Below are 19544 nucleotides of genomic sequence, written 5' to 3'. Positions count from 1 at the left end.
CATAGAACCATGGAATGGTTTGGGTTGAAAGGAACCAACCATGGTCAGGGACACCTCCCACCAGCCCAGGTTGCTCCAAGCCCCATCCAACCTGGGCTGAGACACTGCCAGGGATGGGGCAGCCACAGCTTCTCTGGGAAACCTGGCACAGGGGCTCAGCACCCTCACAACAAACTATTTCTTCCTCACATCTCATCTCTCTTCCATCTGGAAACCCTTCCCCCTGATCCCATCCCTCCCTGCCCTTGTCCCCAGTCCCTCCCCAGCTTTCCTGGAGCCCCTTCAGGCACTGGAAGGTGCTCTAAGGTCTCCCCATTGCAGCTTCTCTTCTCCAGCCTGAACACCCCCAACTCTCAATCTCCTCTCCATCTCCCCTCTTGCAGCTGGAAACCCTTCTCCTAATTCTATCACTCCACCCCCTAACATCTGGATGTGGGTTGAGCAGTCCTTTGTTTTGAGGAGAGTTTCCAGAATGAGCAGAACTTCTCCTTTGACTAAGTTAGTGCTTTTTTTTGCCATTTTTTGTTTATTTCCACCTTTTAATTCCTTTCTGTGTGATAGTATTTAACACAAAGGGTCTTCTTTCCATGTAAGGACTCTGTATTTAGAACAACTCAGAATATTCTTTTTTTTATTTATTTTATTTTATTTTTTGCCCCTGTCTTTAAAGATGCTCAGGCCAAGTGATCTTTGCTGCAGGAACATGCTGACTGCACACTAGAGTCTTACCCTGAGTGTGAAAGTAAGCAAATTCACCTGCATTTGCTTTTCTTGCATCTTTTTGAGTGGAACGAGGAGATTTTCATGGCAGAATCACTGCAAAAATGAAGGGAGGGGGCAAAAAAAATCCTTTGAAAAGATTTGGCTTGATCAGCTTGTTCTTCCTTTCTTCCTCTGATGAAAGAGAAATTGTTATTTTGGAGGACATTTTTACACTGAAGTCTGCTTCAGGTAGGAGCAACCTTTCTGGCTGAGGGCAAAAAGGTGATGGGTGTGGTTAAAAATATGAATTAATGACACTCTCAAGGGTTCTGTCCCCAAAATGATGCAGAAACACCCAGAATGGGCAGAACCTTTCTAAAAGGTGCAGCACCAGGATGGAGCTGGAAAACCAAGGAGACCAAATGGAGAGATGTGGGATGTTAAAAGGGGACAAAAAATTACCTTAGTCTAAAATTGCTCCTAAAAGTGACTCTCCTTGGTTTTTTACTTCCTTCCTAGATTATTTTTTTTGCTATGTCAGCACTGAGTGGATCAATTCTGAGCTGAGCCCAGGATCCCTGCAATGTGCCCTCATCTACTGGGCCAAGGAAATGATGGTTGGGGAAAAAATTCCAAGGCAAGGCAGGTTTGTCAAACACAGCTGGAGTGCTCAGGTAGCTGGGGTTAGACACTGATTCCTAGAAGCACCTCAAGGGCAAAATCCTGAGGAATTCCTTGCATAAAATTCTGGCAATCTTATATTGGCACCTGCAACTCAGGTGTTATGGAGCTTTGGGTTCCAGCACATTGATTTTGGTTCTTTCATGGTATTAAGGAATTGATTTGGTACTATACCAGTGTAGGTACAATATGGTGTTAAGGGTGTTAGGATTGGCATTAAGTATTTTCCAGTCTCCATTTCCAGCCTCCTTTTCCCCTCAACACTGTCTTTAAACTAATTATTTCTGCCTATTAGCATCAATAATTTTTTTTTCTTTTGCTTATTAACAAAGAGGCATAGATTAGATCAGCTGGTTTTAGAAGGTAAGTTTTTTTATTATTAAAGTACCTATATGCTGCTCAGTTAAATGCTGTCTTTTCCTAATGCAGCCTGTAAAATATTCATTTCTTAATAGCAGATTCAGCTCCCTTCAAACCCAATTTAGTGTTATGCAGATGAGTTCCTTCTTTTGCATACATCATGGAAAGGAATTCCAATGCTATGTGGTAAAAACTTCAGCATGTTTGAAATATGAGAATATTATAATTGTGGTTTAATATGTTAATGGGGACTGGGAAGAATTGAAGAAATTTGCCCATATATTACTACACCATGTGTGGGAAGGTAATGTGGGAATTTGGACATAATTATTAGTTGGAGACATTGCCTGGAATTTATTGGACATAACCAGTAAGTGGGAACTGGGAAGTGGGGTGGATTCCCCCACTCTGGAAAGTTTGAAGTCTCAGCTCCAGGGGGTGCTGAGACATCTCAGAGAAACAAGAATCTGAGAAGGGTTGGAGCAGATGGGCCTTGGGGGCCCTTCCCACCTGACACTCTGGGATTCTCAGTGCCCAGGGACAGACACACACAAACAAAATAATCTGAATATTAATGTTTTCCTCCCCAAACTCTTCCTGCCTCCACCTCTTTTTTGTCCAGAGACTTTCTGTGCTAGATGTGTCTGCTGGGTAGGCAGCAACTCTTGCTGGATCTCTTTGTGAACCCTCTGCAAGAGCAAAGAGGTCTCTGAGATGACTTTTCTGCTTTCATAAAAGGATGGAAAAATCCAGGGAAGGATCTGTGACTCCCTGGCAGTTCCCACTGCTGCAGTCAGTCTGGGGCTGCCCTTTTCCCAGCTGGGGATGGAAGGGAAATGGAAGGAGCAGAAGCCCAAAGGAGCCCTGAGCAGCATCATCTGGAGTTGGGGAGGAAAGGGGAGAGGAACAGAGTGGGGACAAAACAGGACAGGGGCTCTGTAGCTGTGTCAACCTTCTGGCCACCTCTGCTGAGAGAAACATCCCAGGCAAGGACCTGAAAAAAGGGGTGAGAGTAGCAAGCTCATTCTCCTCATGACAAAAGAATTCCAGAGAAGTTTCCATGTTCTGTGTGGATGGATTTGTGTTTAATCCATTTTTTAGTCACTGTCTCCCAAAACACTTGGAAAAACATTAGTAAATAATAATTGGAAAGGGAAGCTCCAAGCTGGCAAAATCTCCAAGTGACAAAAGCATTTTAAAGAAATTTTTTTTTGGTCTTTTTCCAGGAGAGCCACATGGACAGATGGGGGGACATCAAAGAGACCTGAACACTCTGTGACACCTGGGGACAGGTGAGGCTGAAGAGTTTGCTGAAGCAGAACTTTAACAATCTGTAGGATTTAAGGATTTTACAGGTTCAGTAATAGGACCAAACAGGGAGTGTAGCTGCTGCACTGAAAGTTACAGGAAAAAAAAAAAAAAAAAATCAAGGTAGCAAGGTAAGAGAGGCTCTGAGAGAGACCTTCAGGGGCAATCTCACAGAACACTTGAAATCAATGATGTAGCTTGGATGGGAGCCCTGTGTGGTGTTTGTTAAAAAGATCTTGCAGAACTAGGAAGAGTTGAGAGGTAAAGGCTGAGGTAAGCAAAGCTCTTCTGTAAAGAGCATCTGCAAGCACCTTTCTTCTCCAAGGGGATGGAAGGTTTGAGTGGCTGTAAAGGCTGCCTAAGGGGCAGAGGCTGAAAACACAAGTGTCCATCTCTGCATGAGCATGAGAAATGGAGGAAATTCAATGAAACTGAAAGGCAGAAAGTGTCAAGAGGAAAAAAAAATACTTTTTTTTTTTTTTTTTTTTTCTTTTTTCCCTCAATTTCTCCCAAGTCTATGGAAGCAGCAGTTGATGTGACCCCAGGCAGGACACACGGTTTGCTGGGTAATTAAAACAGCTAGAGTTGTGAAAATTGAAAGGAGAGGGGGAATCCTCTTTCACTTCACTTAAACCAATCGTCCTCTTTTAGGATTAGCCCAAAAGTTGTTGTCAGGAGCAGATTTATTTATTTTTTTTTTCATCTCTTGGTGGTGTGCCCTGCAACTCCCTTTTTGAAGCCTCCTCTGCTGGTAGCTGCTACAAGTCAGTCCCTTGGCTTTGTTCCAGCCTGGGAATTTCTCTCCTCCTGCCTGCAAATTATTCTTGCTCAGGAGAATTGAACCTGATCCTCAGTGGATGTAAATTATCCCTGGTCTGTTGGAGCTGTTTCTGCAGGTTTTGGGCATGGGGGTGTTGAACATGGCCCGAGGTGCTGGGTATCTGCTCTTCTGGATGCTTCATGGGATTATGAGGTTAAACAGCTGAGCAGGAGGATTTGTTAAATGGTAAATTAATTGTACTTTAACTATCTTGATGAATTGTGCCAGGTTCAGGAGGAAAGCATCCTCATCTGCCTGCTGCAGCAGCTCTGAAGGCTGAGGGAGATCCGTGACAACCTCATCATATAATTTAATGTTTATTTCCTGCTTACTAATTTTATTAAGATCAGTAAATTCTTTTTATTCTTTCCTCAACCAGAGGAATAATAAAAAAACCAGACTGAAAATTTATTACTGATAAAGAGGATTTACTGTTTAAAAGAGAAGGAATTTTTATGTATCAAGAGTATTTTATATAAATCATTCATTTTTTAGAGCCTTTCCTCTAAATCATACTGTGGTGCTAACAAGTAGCATATTGAAATGTCTTTGTGGGAGCCAGGCACAAAGACAAGTTATTACTACACTGGGCAAAGACAAATAGATAAGCAAATTAAGTATTATAAAAATGAAGATGAAAAAAATGCAGTATATTCTTGATAGCTCATTTGATGAAATGCACGACTTCCAGGTTTTTTTCTAAAATGTTTGCAGCTGATAGCTTGGATTTTAACTTGAGAGCAGTAGTTCCTGAGTTACAGACCTGCTGAAAAGTGGGGTTCTACCGTGGAAAGCAAGGGTGGATTTTCAGGTCTTTGAGTGGACCCAAGGGGCTGTGCTTCAGTCCAGCCCTCTGCAGGTCTGGGGCTCTGCTGCTGTTTGGGTTTGGGCCAGGAAGGCACTTTAAGTCTCTGCTCATCCTCACTTTACTGCTCTGGTGTGTTTGGAGTGGTTTTGGCAGGTGCCAGCTCTGTCTCATAGAATCCCAGACTGGTTTGGGTTGGGAGGGACCTTAAAGCTCCTCCATTGCCACCCCCTGCCATGGTCAGGGACACCTCCCACCAGCCCAGGTTGCTCCAAGCCCCATCCAACCTGGGCTGAGACACTGCCAGGGATGGGGCAGCCACAACTGGATGGATTCCTGTCTCTTACCTCACCAACAACCCTGAAAGAAATGGTTGTTCCTCTCTAAACAGTCATTATTCCATATGGTTATGTGTAAGCTGCTCTAGCTGTGTTACTCCTCCTGTACCAAACTGTTTTGGTTGCCCCCCCTGGAGCTTTTCTTGAGATGGATTTTAGAAACGAAGCAGCCTCCAAGCTGGAGTTGTTGCCTTTTGAAATCATCCAGGGACAAAATTGCAGTGATCCCTGCTCAGCTTCAGTGTCTTTGCTTGTTCACTTGCTGTTCATTCAGAGCTCTGCCATTCCTCCTGCACTAAGACATCCATCTTAAAATTGCCTTTTTGTGTAGCAACCTCCTGCAGCACTCAGAAATGCAGAAGACATTTGACACTCCCCAAATTCCAAGCAGAAAGGGGGAGATGCATCACAAATGTGAGGAATTTTCCCAGCTCTGGTTGTAATTCAGGAGGCAATTGAATGGTTTGCTCAGCATCCCCAAAGACAACTGTAGAAACAAAGATGGGAAATGCAATTAGGTTACCAAAATTATATCCTGCTGTTCTACCAACATGTATCTCTGCCAGGGACTTGGTATTAGCTGGGGTCACACAGTTAATCATTGCAAATTTCCCAGAAAAGTGCTTAATCTGAGGCTTTACCCTTAAGCAGAAGATTTTTCAGTGTAGGTCATGACAAACAGGTGTTCGCCTCCGTTCTAACTTGAGGGTGTTGGGGTTTTTTTTTCCTTCCAATTATTGTAAGTTTTTCGGGGCATCTGGATCAATAAAGCTGATTTGTAGCTTGTGTAAGACCTCTGTAGACACAGCTTCCAAAGAACTAACTAACTTTCTCTTGGTGAGAACATCTCAGGTGACAGAGGATGAGAGGGAGACATCACTAAGCTGAACGAGCTGCAGCATGAAAGATCTGTAATTGAGTTACAAGATGTATGTCTTCCCCTACCTGAATGATCTTTCTTTTTTTTTTTTTTTTTTCTTTCTGTTTAAATCTCCAGTCTCTCTTCCTTTTAGCAAACACCCAGGGAATGGTGACCCCTGTTGCAAATAGCTTACAGTAAAAGGGAAAGAAATATAGCAGAGAAAGGTTGGCTTCGACTGCTAGGCAGAGTCATCCTGGAAGAGTGGAACATGAAATTATAACTCAGGTTTAAGCAGGTGAAGAAGTGAATATTTTCAAGGTCATCTCTTGCTGTCTGGAGCCCCATCTGTGGCTCTCAGTCAGTGGGTGAAGCAGGAGGAAGATCAGAGGGACAACCAAGAGGACAAAATTGTTCTCGTCTTCCAAGTCCTCTCCATCACTGAGCTGGGATCTCACAGGAGGGAAGGAAAGGAGTCAGAGATGGGGTCTGGGAAAGACATCAGGAATAAAAAGGCCATGTCTATAAGGCTCCTCTATTGCTTGCTTTGTATGGCCCACAGAGAGCTCTACCTGGGGGATGATTTTCCTTTCTGCTTTCCATTTCTTGCTGGAAGACAGGAGCCAGACAGGCTGCAGATGGGCTGGACCCTACATTTGGTAGGGGTCTGGAGCAGGAGGGGACACTCAAGGTCACTGGATCTTTCCTCCTGTACTGTCAGATCAGGTGCTCATGGTATGTCCTCCAGAAGGACCCACAGAGCATCCCTTCCAAATGCTGCCAAACCCTGAAGGCTGCAAAGCACTTCCCAGTGCCCTGGAATGAACGTGACTTTCCAAAGTCCTTTTCCACTTTACTGCCCCACAGACTCTGCAAAAAAAGGAGGGAGAGCCACGGCCACATTTAAAGAAGCTTTTCTTGAAGGAAATCTCACTCCCCCATCATCTGTCCATGTAACCTACATTAGGCTATAAGCCATGTTGACTAATCCCATTTTGCACTCCAAAGCTAATGCTTTGGCCAAATGAATTTGGAGCTGCTGATAAACACAGCTGACTTTTTTAAAATTTGTATTTAACTCCTTTTTTCTTTTTTTTTTTTTTTTCTTGGCAATTTGTCTAATCCTTGCTATTTAGGGAGTATCTCCACATTTTATCTTATTAATGTTAGTCATGTTAATGAATACCCATCACTAGTATTAAAAAAAAATAAAGATTTTAATCCTTAATTCATTCTTATAGGAGCATAAAAGCTGTTTGGCACAAACTAGCAGGATTCCTGACAGCACATTAAACTTCTGCTCTAAATGAGTGAATTCTGCCTGATATTCCCTGATGGGATTGTAATTGCTGTATAGCTGATTTAAAAAAAAAAAAAATAAAAAGGAAAAAAAAAGTCTGCAGCCCCATCCATGATCTAGTCCATCAAATCTTACTGAAAAGACAATGAGCAGTGGCCAAACATTTCCATCTGTGGCCATTAGCAAGTCATTAGATCCCATCAATAATCCTGTGCTGCTCCCCTCTGGAGCACTTGCCCAGTGTTTCCTCAGTCAGATCCAAATCTGAATGTCAAATTGCAGAATCTTCCAAAGATTTGACTTCAAAGAAAGGGAATCCAGCAATTCAGAGCTCAGAACAAAATCTGAAGGGTTATTAAAAGCCTTTCAGGACTGAAGGGTTTTGTGCAGATAATGTCTCCAAGCCAGCTCAGGACCTGCTGGGGTGTGCAGATGCAGCAAATAGAAACTGATGCTTGCAGCTGCTTTCCAGGTAGATTTATTTAAAAATTCTGGGGTTTTCATGACCTGTGGCTTGCTAAGTGCAACTAGCAGGTTTTCATCTTCAAAGTGGATGAAATATTCAAAAAGATTTGTATTATTTGAGTGCAACCAACTACTTTCCCTCTTTCACATTAAAATCTCAGCCCTGTCTGGAAGGATGGCAGAGAGGTTGTTCCCTTCAGCCACTCCAGCCCAGAGGGTTTGTGATCCAGCCAGCAGCAGCACAGGGCAGAACCTTGTGGAAGGAGCTTTTTTTCCCCTGTGGGTGTCAGAAAGCAGCTCTGATATCCAGACACTTACCCAAAAGGAATTATTCCACCTTGGCAGCAAGGGCACAGCACTTGAGTGTCCACAGCTTCATCCTCCTGGATTTTGTTGTATTACCAAGAACAAGGTCCCCACCTTCATCAAAGCAAGCTGAAAACTTTTTTTTTTTTTTCCTAAATGTAGATTTTCTGGCATTCCACCTGATCACTTGGCGTGATTAGCAGATAATTCCAGACTAACCTGCAGTAACACTTTTATTTTTCACTGTCCTCAACAATGTGCTTCCCCCAATTCCAATTTATTCTGCATCTCATAGATCACTGCAGGATGGGCCCTGGCAGCTCAGGCTTGTTCAGTGTGTGAACAGACAGCTTGCATTATCCCTAATGGTTTTAATCAGATCACACTCTCTATTTATTCTCCAAATCAATTTCCCAATGAATTTTTAGGAGCTTTTGTTTCCATTATCTCAATTTTCTATCTGAAGGACTTGAAACTGGAGGACAGTAATCACTTGAGTCCTTTCTGAGAATGGTGATTTTTTTCTGTAGGAGTCTTACAGCAAAACCAGACCAAGGATTTTTGTGCACCCAATCTGACTTTTCCTCACTCATTGTAAAAGCTTCAGGTTAATTTGTTAGGACCAGTGGATTTCTGGAGAAATTAGGCATCTATTTTTACACCCTTGCCTTCTTCTTCTGATCAGCTCTTCAAGCCAGGAGACTTGAAACCAAATCTGTGGATGATTTCCTTAGTGGGGCAGAATGTATTATTTCTGGTAGGAAATTCTGTTCTTAGAAACCCAGGCAGGAATTTCAATTTTACTGGTTATTTCCTCCAGAAATATGTCAAAGAACTTCTGTAGCTCTGGTGGAGTCAAAAAGGTTTTCATTTCATCCATTTCACCAGTTTTTTAGAGCTAATAATTTCTCCTCTTGATGTCAATTGGTAACTTTACTTGCCTGAAAAGAAATAATTTCATGCATGGCCATGTCAATTAGATTTAAATTTTTTGCTGATCTGGCCAGACACCTTGAAAATACTGATAAGTATAAACAAAAAAAAAAAGAAAAAAAATATTGTAACTTCAAACAGAATGTCCCTCAAAACACAAAGCCAGCACAGGGGCTTCACAAGGAATGAGGCAAAAGAGCAATCTTTGAGGAAAAGTTGGAATTAGCCTTTTCTCTGCTTTCCATGGGAACCTTATCCATTTTCCAGTGAGATCAAAGGGACTTTTTTCTTCCTTCACTGCAGCTTTGAAGAGCAGCTAGAAAAGCAGCAGATTTAAGTAAAAGAGTGCAAACTGCTCTCAGTTTCCCTCTAGTATTACAGTGTCTGTGTTAAAGTACAGAGGGGAAAACCCTGTAGTTACTGGTGTTCCTGAGAATACTTTGACATGCACATCAAAGGGAAGAACAATTCCAGCAGAAATAAGGACAGCTTGTAAGAGCAAGACTTCATTTTTATTTCTTTTCCTCTAATATTCCCATTATCAACATCTCACAACCCTTTAAGATGGGATAAACAAAGTTGTCACAGTGAGATGCTGGCTGTAGTGTTACAGGAGAGAAAATCAGGAGGTTCTGCAACAAAGTGGCTGAAATTCCAATGCTCTTAAGCTGGGTTGATGATTGACTGATCATGGAATGGTTTGGGTTGGGAGGGACCTTAAAGCTCCTCCATTGCCACCCCCTGCCATGCCCAGGGACACCTCAGCTTTCCTCCAGGATTGACTGCAATGTTCCCCTCCACGGGTTGGGGTCATCCCAGGATCCAAACAGGGAAATACAAATGTTAAATTCAGTGTAATGGAGCCTGAGGACAGCAGCACCTTCACTGAGCCTTCCAGGGAGATGCTTTCATTCACTACTGGTAGAAGATGATTTGTTAAACAGGAGTGCTAAGTCCTGCAAGGAGGTTGTGTTTTCCTCTCCCTTTGTTGTGTAAATACCACAGAATCACAAAATTATTTGAATTGGGAGGGACCTTAAAGCTCCTCCATTGCCACCCCCTGCCATGGTCAGGGACACCTCCCACCAGCCCAGGTTGCTCCAAGCCCCATCCAACCTGGGCTGAGACACTGCCAGGGATGGGGCAGCCACAGCTTCTCTGGGAAACCTGTTCCAATGTCTCAGCACCCTCCCAAGAAAGAATTTCCTCCTCATGTCCAACCTCAGTCTCCCCTCTCCAAGTTTTAACCCATTTCCCTTGTCCTCTCCCTACCCCCCCGTGTCCAAAGCCCTCCCCCAGCTTTCTTGTAGCCCCTTCAGGTATTGGAGGATCCTCAGATTCTCCCCTTCTCCAGACTGAACAACCCCAACTTCTTGTGCCTTTCACTTCCAATTCCTTTCTACAGAGAGTTTGCCCAATTAAAACCCCTGCAGCTTCTTAGATACAGCAGGAAAAGTTGTTAACATGGGCAGCCCCAGTAGAAGGCAGTTATGTGTTGCTGTTAAGGGGACAAGCATTTAGATGAGCTGAAATAATGACCTGTATTTTGGGTACCTGGTTGCTGCACAAGGCTAATTATAATCTGCCCTTTCACTTCTTCTTGTTGCCTCAATTGGGTGCATTATTAATGGGAAACCATTACACTGCAGCTGAGAAATTCCCACCCAGAAGAAAACCATCTGCTGCACTGCCAACAGCAGCCTGGAGAGAACCAGGCCTGGAAAAGCCCATCTTTTCTTATTTAATGCACCCAGCTCCAGGTTGGTTTGACACAGCAGGGCAGTCTTTTAGAAACCCAGCTGAAAGGCCCTAAGTGATGGAGGAGTGGAAATGAAAGCACCTCATTTCAAATTTACACCCAAGGGCATTTTGTGTTAGGATTCTTGCAAGATTCCTTAGATCCAGCCTCGAGGTGCAGACTTGCAAGGGCATAGCAAAGCCAGAACCATTGACTCCTCATTTTCTTCCCCAGCACAGTTCTGAGTCCAGATACAATCAGTTTTCAGTTGGTGTCTTTTTTTTTTTTTTTTTTTTTTCCTAGATAATTTCCTGTCAAGGGGATTAGAGGCCTCCAGGGAGAAGACAGCAGCTGACATCCCTCCCTTCTGCTGTTGGTTTTATCTGGTATGGTTGCTCCCCTGAATGCCAAGGGCTGTGGGAAAACAGAGGGTGGGAGTTGCCAGGTTGGAGCATCCTTGCTGGAGACACTTGCTCAGAGTTTCCCAGATGTCATCCTCTGTGTGTGGTCTTAAATATATCCCTAAGAAATCAGGGAAAGATCACTTTTGGTGCAGCAATGAGATGCACTGAGGAAAAATTGGGCTTTGCAATGCTGAATGAGACCCCTTTCATGATAAGCAGCATCCCAGCCCTCCAGAGCATTGCTGGATGTGTTATGGGGTGAGGTGGTGCTTAGGGTGAAGATCTGCCAAAATCTGCTTCCAAAAGCTCCATCCAAGTGCTCTGCAGCTCCTGGGAACACTGTACCTGTGCCACAGCTCAGTACTCAGCTCATCTTAGGAAAAATGGTCTTGAGCAGCAATATTTGGGGGTCTTGGTTTCAGGGCTCTGAGAATTCAGCCCCCACTGCCTGCCTGACAGCTCAGTGCAGAGAGGTGGTGCCTGCTGGGCACTTGTAAGCAAACCAAAGAAAAGTTTTGGTTTTTTCCTCCACTGATTTGCTGCACATAGGAACTCAGAGTTCTGACTCACCCCCAGGTTCATCCCTTTGGCTTAAGAAACACGAGAGGGGTGGTTTTTAAAGATGATTTATTTGTTCTGAGCACTTCTCTGGTTCTTTGGTTTCATATTTTTCCAACTTTCCCCTCCTTAAAGAGCAGCTGTAAACTTTGATGTTTAAAGCAAAACTGCAATTGAATTCTAGTTCCTTAGAGCTGTAAGAAAAGTGTGTCTATTGTAGTTGTAAGGATGTGACTGTGAGTTGGTAACAGTGACTGAAGTAAATCATTTGCTTATAGTGTGGTTTTAGCTGTGTTTAATGTGATACTACTTTTTTTTTTCCTCTTTGAGCACAGCAAACACAATTTTGTTCCTTTAGTCAAAGCTTGTTCTTACTCGGTGCTTTTACTGAATAATAAAAATAATAGGAATAACAAAAATAAATGCTCTTATATATAATTTAGGAAGGGCTGTGCTTGAGCTTCCAGGATGAATTCAGTAGAAATGATTGGGGAGGTTTTAATGCTTTTCAGATTGCCACCCAACTGCATTCTAACAAGCAGAGATGCTGCAAAGAAAGTGCCTTTTAAGCTGAGTAAAAGAGAGGTTCTCTTTATTTTCAGGCTGTCTGGATTATCAGCTGGGTTTTCAGTTGTCATTTTTAACAGCAATGACAAAAAATACATTGCAGGGCTTTAAAAGCAGGCAGCAAGGTTGCTCCTTTCCTGGGACAGGTTTATTCCTTTTCAAAATACAGGGAAAGAATGAAAGGAAATTGCAGATAAGTTTCAAAGCCTGGTGCTGAAATTATTTGCTTTGGCATCAACCTTAATACATTGTAGCTGATCTCAAAAACTTCTCAAATCAACTGTCTGCAGAGTCTTAATTAATAATGCTGGAGCCTTCCACCTATTAAAAGGAATCCATTTACTTGAAGGAAGAGAATTACAGTCTTGGCATATTTTCCCTGCAAATCAATTTGTGTTCCCTTCCTGTGCTGCTGTGGCCTTGGATGCAAGAAAAAAAAAAGAAAAAAAAAAAGAAAAAAGAAAAAAAGAAAAAATACTTTTAGGACTCGGTCAGAAGACAACTTTCAATGGAAATTTCTTCTGCAAACATTTTGTTCCGACAGCTTTATTAGGGCCTGGATGGGAACTGGAGGCTGAAGCTGCTGAATTGATAGGTTTGAAGATAGTGGATGAGCAGAGCCTGCTGAAAGCAATTTCCCAAGTCAGTCACAATATCCAGTACTTCACAGATCCACTGCAAGAGACTTTTGCCTTCTCTCTGCTTCAGCACAGTTCTTTTTCCACCGTTCCACACGTGCAGTGTGGCCCCTCTGCTCCTCATCATTGCCACCCACCCAAAAGCAAAGCAGAAAGTGCCTCTGATTTCTGCAAAGAAAAGCTGGGGAGGGACATGGGACAAGGGCAGGGAGGGATGGGATGAGGGGGAAGGGCTTTAAAGTGCAAGAGGGGAGATTTAGGTTGGATATTAGGAAAAAATCCTTTAATTTGAGGGTGCTGAGCCCCTGTGCCAGGTTTCCCAGAGAAGCTGTGGCTGCCCCATCCCTGGCAGTGTCTCAGCCCAGGTTGGATGGGGCTTGGAGCAACCTGGGCTGGTGGGAGGTGTCCCTGACCATGGTTTGTTCTTTCCAACCCAAACCATTCCGTGGTTCTATGAAAATCTCTGCTAGTGAGAGTCAGGCATCTGCTTTTTTTCCATTTACATTTTTTCTGCCTGCTGGGCTGGGTTTGTTTCCCCTCTGCAGCTCCTGCTGGTGAACCTGTGTCTCATTTACCTTCATTTACCCATTCTGAGGACTTTCTTTTTCTAACCCCTTCCTTGTTTTTAAGCCCTTTACTTTCCATCTGATTCCTGACAAAATTAAATTAGCAACATTATTATTGTGACTTTGGAAGCTCTTAAAGTTTTCTTGGTGTTGAAGAGGTTTGGAGGAAAAGGGGGGGTGCAGGGCTGCAGTCAGCTTCAGCCTCTCTGAGTTCCCAGTTTGCCCCCAGTACCTGGTGGGAGAGCAGCCAGTTTAAAGCCCCCAGGTTTGTTCTTGATGGAGGTTTTCCTGCCTGGTGCCCCAAATTGCTGGAAAATGTCACCCTATCCAAAATACCTCTTCAGTTTCCACTTGTGGAGCTGATGATGAGGTATGGGGGCAGCAGGAATGGGAAGGTTGGGTTCTGGCCAAGCCTGGATGGAGTGGGAAGAGAGGAGAGGAAAGGTAAGGAAAAAAAAGCAAAAAGGTGGAATCCAGCAGGTCTGGATTCATTAATCAAGATTAACCCTTGATTCTGGGCTCATTCCTTCCCTCTTCCTTCAGCAAACACACGAAAAGCACCTTAATTCTGCTACTTTTTTTTTTTCTTAAAAAAAGGCTTTTTTTTTCTGTCCAGCCCAGTTCTCCAGAAAGAATTCTATTGAAGTCTGTGGTACAAATGTGTTTGCAACCTGGAAGGTAAAAAAGCCTCCCAGTCAATCCCTGTTTTCGTGACCAAATTACAGCTGTAGTGGCACGCTCAGCTGACAGCATCAGAGCTTTCCATAGCAACATGGAAAAAATATCATTTCCACACAAATTTGCATCAGCACCCTTGTATTTGCTGCTGAGCATGACCACAGCCTTTCAGATACTAATAATTTCCTCCCAGCTGACACAAAATATGCAGGTTTGGTGAGGTGTGCTGGTTTTTCCATGCATATTTATTTTAAATTAAGTGCTAAGTTTCCTTGCATTAGCTCAGGGATGGATTTAAGGAGCGGAAAAATGCGAGTAAGCTTTTGTTTTATGGGTTACAGTTTTTATAATATACTTTGTTCAAGGAAGAATGAACATGCTTTCCTCATTGACAGAACTCTTTGAAGGCTAATATTTTTACTAGTGTTCACACAGTGCTGTAAATTAATTTAAAATACCTTTTAAGGGTGTAATAACACGACGAGTAAGAGAAATGGAGAGGAAAAAGTGTAGTGAGAAAATCAAATGGAAATAATCAAAGCTGATCATGCCAGCCAGCTTTCAAACTTTATCTAATCATGAACTTGAAGGAGGCAAAAAGAATAATAATGAAAAAGAGCTCATTTGCTTCAGCCTAGAGGCTTACTTCCATTTTTATCCTTAATTATTCTTGGTGGCATTCATTATATTCTAGTTTAGCCATCTTAAAAAGCACCTAAAATCTACAGTCCTAAATCTATAATCTTGGCTTTTTCTACAGCTGGTGGAGAGACCTGGACATCTCTGAGGAATTGTCTGGTGTGTGAAGTGTGGCTCTTCCAGGTGAGGTGCTGGGAGGATGGAGGAAGGTGGTGGTCCAAGAACTGGCAAGAAATAGATCAACAGGTCTAGAAAGTGAACCTTGAATATATTATAATAGTAATAACAACAACAATAATAATAATAACAATAAATGTATAAATAATATATTATATAAAATGAATACATAATAAATATATTTATATTTATAATAGGAATAAATCTAATATATTTATAATATATAATATCTTACATTGCATTTATAATATAATATACAACAAAATATATAATAATATAAGTGAACCTTGGAAGGTATTTTAATAGAATCTGGGCTCATATTCCAGCTTTTTCCCAGACTTTCTGGTTTCTCTCAGTGCCAGAAGGAACTGTCCCTGTTATCTGCATGGCTCAGGCTCAGCAGACCCTGGTCTCTCCTCTCTCCTCTCCATTAAAGATGTGCCAATGGGACACAGGTCCCATGGGTCAGGGATGTCCCTGCTGTGCCAAAGGCATCCCCATGCTGATTCCAATGTCTCACAATTCCAACATTATCTTTATGTTCTGCCTTTTATCTTTCTTTTGCCCCTGGGTTTGGAATGGTCTCCCAGGGGAAGGGGGGGATTCCCCCACTCTGGAAAGTTTGAAGTCTCAGCTCCAGGGGGTGCTGAGACATCTCAGAGAAACAAGAATATGAGAAGGGTTGGAGCAGATGGGCCTTGGGGGCCCTTCCCACCTGATATTCTGGGATTTTAGGTTTGTCTTTGCTCTCCAGGGTCTGGGATGTGATTTACTGGGCACTTTCCAAAGGTGGAAATTGGCAGTTCCTGCTCATTGCCAGAAATTTTCATTCTGGCCCATGGAAGTTGGGTTTTTCTTGGTTTGTTTTTTTTTGTTTTTTTTTTTTTTTTCAGTCCTTTTGTGCACCTTTCAGTGTTTTCCATCCTTCTACAAATACCAGATCTGTGCTTAGGGTGACTGTGCAGCCTCCCCAGTGCTCTGTGCAGAAATGAAATAACTTCATGGAATCATGGAATGGCTGAGGTTGGGAGGGACCTTAGGGATCATCTCCAACCTCCCCACCTCTCATCCAGCCCAGGTTGCTCCCAGCCTCATCCAAGGTTTCCAAGTTTTGTGGTTCCCTACCCTTAAATGATTTCTCTCTCCTCTCTACCCCAGGCTCACTCTGAGCCTTTCTCATTGCTCTAAGTACAGGCAGCCCAAACTATTTTAAATAATTGGGAAGTAATCTCATCACCTTTCGTGCTGTCCACTGTAAATAGTGTAGGAGAATACCAAGCCATGGGATTTATTTTTTTTTTAATGTGCTACAGAAATCTAGTGAGATGGCTTCCCTGCAAATACCTTTATTCACCAAATGTTTAAGCTCATAAAAGAATGAAATCAGATTTGTCTGACATGACTTATTTTTCAAGGAACACTGTTGACTGGAATTAATTATATCCCTATCTTTTAATCCTTATTGATCTCCATATCAGCTTCCTCATTATTTTGCCTGGGAATGAGGACAGATTAATCAGCCTGTAAATTACTTGTTTCATCACAACTGCTTTTTTGAATGTGAACACCACATTCAGACTTTTCCAGTCTTCTGAAACTTCTTATGTTTTATCTTACTTATTAAGAGTTAATAGCAGTGGAGGGGGGGGGGATGTTTCTCAAATAACTTCTCTTTTTTTTTTTTTTTTTTTAAGGACTCGAGTGAAATTTATCTTGCTTGGCTTACTTTTCCTTTGTTGACTTTATTTTTTTTTTTTTTTTTTGATGAGTCTTAGGAATGGCCAGGAAGGTGTTCCACCAACACTTCTGGATGTGAAACCTCCCTGCTGTTTTCCAAAGGTGATCTTTGCACTACAGATAAAGCTTCTGAGGTCCTCACAGGAGAGGTGAGCCCTGGGCTCTGACTTTGATTGAGTCAGAGAATCTTTATTAAGGCTGGAAAAGACATTTTTATGATGGCCAAGTCCAGCTGGGAGCCCAGCACTGCCAAACCCACCACTAAACCACCAAATCCACCACTTCCCCCTGTGGATCTCCAATGGTGAAACTGGGAAAGGTGGCAGCAGAGGAGCACGGGGAGGTGGGAGGGAGGTGAGGAGCTTGGGGAGCTCCTGGTGGGCACCAACCAAGCTGGAATGAAAATTTCATCCTCCTCCCACCTTGTGGCTGAACCCCTCAGGCACTGCTGGCAATTTCCCTCCTTAATTTCTTTTCCTTTCCCTTTCCTAGAATATGGCTGTGCCACCCAGAATAAGGGGGATTGTGTGAGTGGGTGGGGGAACGTTAAAAGATGATTTAATAAATAGTTATTATTGATGATACTGCCTTCTGGGCTAATTTTAGTACTTTGTCTCCCTGCTTTTGGAGGGTTCCAACACTGACAACTTTGTGCTGCGTGTAAGTGGGTTATTCCTTTTCTGATTCCTCCCATGTAATTACAGGAGGAGAGCCATTAAAATAGATATAAATTTAGTAGGGGTGACATTTCACTTTTATTCTTTGGAATTCGTGCCTTGATAAATTTGTAACTTGTAATGTTTACATGTCAGTGAATACAATGGCCGTGACCTGCTATTGTAGCTGAAAGTTCATTAGTTCTGGTAGATTAGACAGTATTAATTAACTAAGATTAAACATTCTTTTAAACCATCACAGACTGCCATCTCGGTGTGGCAGCTGATTAAAGAACATTTTCTGGTTGTTTGTTAAACCAGACTGAAGTGACAATGTAATTATATTTATTCCATCAAACAGAAAGGTCAGTTGACAAGGCTGATGTTTTCTGGTTAATTACAAGTGGGTGATTTCATTGATTAAAAATATGAGCTTGTTAAACTTGGGCAGAGAGCTAAGAGATATAGAGGAACCCAGGGGAGGCAGGATGGTGGAAAATTATTTTCAATGTTATTTCCACTCCCTCCTGTTCAGAGCCTTGGCAGAAGAAGAAATTGGTTTAAATGTTCATCATTTACCAATCATTGGGGTCCCTGATTTTGGGGGCACAGCTCTGGGTTACATCAGAAGGCTTTGTCTTAATCAGGCTGCTGAGTGGGGTCTGTATGGATCATAGAATCATCATTTAGGTTGGGAAATAACTTTAAGATTATAAATTCCAACCCTCACCCCAGCAGTGCCAAGGCCACCCCTGCCCCATGTCCCTCATCCCCACATCTCCAGGGCTCTGAAACCCCTCCAGGGATGATGGGGACTCCAGCCCTGCCCTGGGCAGCCTGGGCAAAAAAAGCTGATTTCTAAATAATGATCATACATCTAATGCTTCCAAAAGGACATCTAGAAAGCACACACTGCTCCACAAATAATGCAAGTGGCAGCTAGAAATGTTCCCCTTTGAAAGCCTGGGGCTGGCATGGTAAGCAGCAAATTTTGGGCAAATCTTTAGAGCCCCAGATCAGCAGAGGTCAGGGAAAGGTGTTTTAATGCTCTGTTGATGGAAGCTGTAGAGATAATCCCCACATTTGCATCCAGGTGCAGGGACATTGCATTTCTTTAAGTCATTTGGGGCCAGGTCCTTCAGTCCCAGGTTTCTGCTGAGCTGGGATGCCTGAGAGCACAGATCAAGGATCTGAGGGGAAGGACACAGAAAATTCCTTTTTTTCCTCTCTCTTCTAAACTGAACTTCCAGAAACAACCTCACAGATCCTTGCTTGACATGAGGGAGGTCCATGTGCTGTGCCCCTGGAGCTCCAGCCATCCTTCTGGAGACTCCAGGTTGGAAGGTGCTTTGGCAGATGGCAAGAAGGACTTTTGTCCTGTTTGTTCCCTTTCCTGCACTCAATATTTTGCAGGATAAAAGGACTTTGCTAGCTGAGAAGTGAAGCAGGCAGGATAAATAAGCAGAGCCAATGAAAACTGAGCAGAAGGGTTCCAATAATTCTTGGCAACCAGAGAAATAAAGATGTTCCTTCTCCCTTCATAACCCCCAGATCCTCTCAGGATAAAAGCTGCTGCTTAGACCAAGCCCAGTGACTCTTGCTGATTCTCTTTGGAAACTCAAAAGGCACCATGTGGTGACAATGTCAAAATGAGCATGTCTTGTGCAGGGCAAGCCAGCCATGAAAACATGAGGCTTCTTCCAGATGGAGAAGGCACTGGGGCCTTGGAAATGATAGGAAAAGGTGCCAAGGCATCAGGAGCCAAAAGCTCCTGCTAGCACCAGGCTTCAGCACTGCAGGAGGGAGCAGCAGCACAGGGACCTCGGTGTCTTCCAGCTTCAGCATCCAACAGTCCTGTTGGAAAGAGCTCCTCTGGCTTTGAGGCTCAAACCTGGAAGCTCATCCTGCTGCTGATCTTCAGCCTGTGCTGGGTGCCTGCTGGCTTGGGCATTTCCTTGTAAGAAGTCAAATAAAAAAAAATAAAAAAAAAGAAAAAAGAAAAAAGAAGGTGACTTCTAGCATTGATCAGCTTTCAAAGGAGAAGGCATTTTCCCATCATTTTTTCAGGAAGTTCCTCCATTAAATCATGACCCTGCTCTAGGCTTGGCCACTGGTCAGTTTGCAGCCTGACAGCCATGATCCAATCTCCCAATCTCCAATCCCAATCTCCAGCATCCACTCCCAATCTCCAATCCCTTGCTTCAGTGGATCCTGTTTGGGAAACAACCAGCTGAGGGTCTGAGTGGCACAACCCTGACTGCATGCTTGGCCCTGCAGTTCCTGGGCTGCTTCTTTCCTGATCCTCCTGT

The 19544-nt window shown here is 43.1% G+C and overlaps 1 long non-coding RNA gene across 3 annotated transcripts in view; it reads right to left on the bottom strand.

The window, feature by feature from the left end:
* Positions 1-747: 747 nt before the first annotated feature.
* The window catches only part of LOC139796748 (uncharacterized), a 93158-nt gene continuing 74361 nt past the window's right edge, over positions 748-19544 (bottom strand). Inside the window, exon 3 of one of the 3 annotated variants that reach the window (XR_011726140.1) lies at positions 748-892. This is a non-coding gene — a long non-coding RNA (uncharacterized lncRNA). Of the gene's footprint in view, positions 893-5247; positions 6744-12978; positions 14890-19544 lie in introns of those variants that run through there. The other 2 variants (XR_011726139.1, XR_011726137.1) reach the window with 2 other exon arrangements.

Source organism: Heliangelus exortis, chromosome 5 (assembly GCF_036169615.1).
Source record: "Heliangelus exortis chromosome 5, bHelExo1.hap1, whole genome shotgun sequence".
NCBI classification, from domain to species: domain Eukaryota; kingdom Metazoa; phylum Chordata; class Aves; order Apodiformes; family Trochilidae; genus Heliangelus; species Heliangelus exortis.
This window is presented reverse-complemented; position numbering and strand designations above follow the sequence as displayed.